At 35.1% G+C, this 3,568-nt stretch overlaps 1 pseudogene; it reads left to right on the plus strand.

Moving 5' to 3' along the window:
* Positions 1-312: 312 nt before the first annotated feature.
* Positions 313-2,271, plus strand: LOC145041982 (CBL-interacting serine/threonine-protein kinase 12 pseudogene; annotated as a pseudogene).
* Positions 2,272-3,568: the final 1,297 nt, after the last annotated feature.

Below are 3,568 nucleotides of genomic sequence, written 5' to 3' on the forward strand. Positions count from 1 at the left end.
GTTCGATTGAATCTGAAAAAAAAAAAAAATGAAAATGTTGTTTTAAAATAATTCCAAGAATAAAATTATATAAAATAATATAGCATAATTTATGTATCGAAACCCGTGGGTAGACGGTCACCAAAATCATCATGTATTTCACGATAAAGATTTATATTTGTAACAAAACTAATTTATATTTTGTTTTATATACTTACAATCTTCTTTAAAATTTCAAATATTATTATTAAATTTTCAAAATCATTTAACATGATTATTTAATAAAATATATAAACATTTGTCTGTATCGATTCTCCGGGAACACAGAGGCCATCCATTCGTTAAACTTGTTATATAAAGTATGTGCTCATAACTGCTAGTGAACAAACAAAACACCCTGTTTCCATCCACCTCACAAATATCATCAACAAAATCCAACCAGATCAAAATCAAACCTCACACTCTTCCTCAAATGTTAAAGGAAAACCCAGTTCAAGAATTACAGTTGCAAAATCCAAATCCAAATCAAAATCCCCCAAAAATCTTAACTACCATGGCAGCAAACTCGCCGACCACCACAAGGAAAGAAGGTGAGTTTCTCCTCCTTGGCCGATACGAGATCGGAAAGCTTCTCGGACATGGGACCTTCTCTAAAGTCTACCTCGGTCGTAACGTGAAAACCAATGAATTTGTCGCCATTAAAGTGATCGATAAAGAACAGATCTTGAAAGGCGGATTAATCTCCCACATAAAACGCGAGATCTCGATCCTCCGCCGTGTTCGCCACCCAAACATCGTCCAACTCTTCGAGGTAATGGCAACAAAAGCTAAAATATTTTTCGTTATGGAATACGTTAAAGGCGGTGAGTTGTTCAATAAAGTTGCTAAAGGTAGATTAAAAGAAGAAATCGCTAGAAATTATTTCCAACAACTCATTTCTGCTGTAGGGTTTTGTCATGCTCGTGGTGTTTTCCATCGAGATTTAAAGCCTGAGAATATATTACTAGATGAAGATGGTAATTTGAAGGTCTCCGATTTCGGATTAAGCGCCATTTCTGAGCAAATCAGAGGCGATGGTCTGTTTCATACCTTTTGTGGAACGCCGGCGTATGTTGCGCCGGAGGTTTTAGGCCGGAAAGGGTACGAAGCTGCGAAAGTCGATATCTGGTCATGTGGGGTTATCTTGTTCGTTTTAATGGCTGGTTATTTACCATTTCATGATCAAAACGTTATGGTTATGTATAAGAAGATTTACAGAGGGGAATTCCGTTGTCCACGGTGGTTCTCGCCGGAGTTATCCCGGCTGTTAAAACGACTCCTTCAAACAAACCCAGTAACCAGAATCACAATACCGGAGCTCATGGAGAATCGTTGGTTCAAGAAAGGATTTAAGAACATAAAATTCTATTTAGAAGATGATAAATTGTTTAGCGTGAAAGATGAAGACTTTAAAGACGACGATATCGATTACTCATCCGATCAATCTTCACGACCCGAATCACCTACCGAGGTTGACACCAGAAAGCGTCTCACCACCATGCCCAGACCTGCGAGCTTGAACGCATTCGATCTAATTTCTTTCTCCCCTGGGTTCAGTTTATCTGGGCTTTTCGAAGACGCCGGAGAGGAGTTACGTTTCGTCTCCGGCGCCACCGTGCCACACATCATTTCGAAGCTCGAGGAGATCGCAAAAGGGGTGAGTTTCAAAGTTAGGAAGAAGGATTTCCGGGTAAGTTTGGAAGGATCAAGGGAGGGAGTGAAAGGTCCGTTGACGATCGGAGCTGAGATATTTGAATTAACACCAAATTTAAGAATGATTGAAGTAAAGAAGAACGCCGGAGACAAAGGGGAATACGATGAGTTTTTTGATCGTGAACTCCGGCCGGGATTGCGTACTCTGATGTTGCCGGCGCCTATCTCCGGTGAATCTTCGGTTTTGCCGTCTGAGACTGAATCACTGAAATGATTTTGGTTGTATTAGCGAGTGCCACGTGCCAAAGCCTTGGCGCTTATTGACTGTGGAAACATATATAGGTTCGAGTTCCACATTAAAAGCAGTAAAAAGTTGTTGTATTTTAGTGTATATCTCGATGTTGAATCCTTGTTTTTTCAATTTCTATGACTTGTAACGTTTCTTTGATATTTGGAGTTGGGTAGAATATGTTATGGCTTTTTAATAATTGAAAGTATTGGAAGTGGAAGGTGATTTCCATAATCTAATGATAGGAAATAATAAAGAATAAGCCAATGTAACTTTATGTTATAGATTTATATATATTTAATATTTCACAATGATTATTGTAAGATATTGGTGTGAAATTGTATTTTAATCTTTAACAATCATTATTGTAACATGTTTGTGAGATTTATAATCTTTTTTATATAAACTAGGTATGTTCCTAGATTGTTGTAAAATGTTGATGAGATTATAATCTTTTATATATAAAACCAGGTATGTTTATAGGCGCACCCGAAGGTCAGGCCAAGAGGTTTAATTTAGGAATAAAAGAAGGGAAGGTGAAATGCCATAATTAGAAAGTAACGAGATTGGAGGGTTAATTTGGGGATAAAAGAAGCCAAGGTGAAATGACACAATTCAAGAAGTAACGAGATTGGAGGGTTAATTTGGAAATAAAAGAAGCCAATGTGAAATGCCATAATTGGTAGGTAAAGGGATTGGATGTCGACATTCAATTATTTCCAATTATACACTGTTAAAGACAATGGTAATATTGTTTTTTATGAAGGTTTTTTAATTTTATAAAATCAAACTAATTAGTAATCACAATACTCGAAATTAAACTCACGATAAGATGCGTCGCTAAACTTTAAACTTTTATGTATAATAAGAATTGCTTATTACCTCTTTCATCACTAACTTGATTTTGAATTAAATATGCAGAATAATTTAAAGACTATCATTATTTATACCAATTAAACAATATCATAGTACTTAAATAACATAATTACTACATACATGAAGCATAGGCCAAATGATCATAACCAATGGAAAATTACAACAATATCCTAATAAGAATATAAAACAAAATTCTATAACGGGCTAGAACGTTTCAAAATATAGTGTCTTGAAATGAAAACAAAATTTAAAATATAATCTTGTAACATAAAGAAACAAAGCAAGATGTTATATTAGATTAACAATGGACATATGTTGCTAACTTTTTGCATTTAAAACTAACATTCTAACAATAAATATGAACTACGATTTTAAATTATCGTGGCCTCACCAATGCCATGTCTTCTACACCTGTAACTCTTGGTTTCTGTTTGACAATTCAGGAGTGTTTTGGGAACACTACCATTGGTCTAGAATAAGGTTTTTGGATGAAAAACAATAACTAATACAAAATTATTTTTGGTTTTTATCCATAGCATTGAATGTAAAGAAGCTTGTTTGTTTAATGAATATGAGAAAAAACAAAATGCAATGCAACTAAATGAACCTAAAAGGAGTACCAAAGAAATGTATTAAATTCCAAAGTAGACAAGTCCCCCTTAGATATTTCCAATACATCAAACTAGCGCTGAACCCCATTTTACGGGGTCAAGTACACCAAAGAAATAGACA

This window comes from Lactuca saligna, chromosome 4 (genome assembly GCF_052625555.1).
Source record: "Lactuca saligna cultivar CGN05327 chromosome 4, ASM5262555v1, whole genome shotgun sequence".
Classification (NCBI taxonomy): Eukaryota; Viridiplantae; Streptophyta; class Magnoliopsida; order Asterales; family Asteraceae; genus Lactuca; species Lactuca saligna.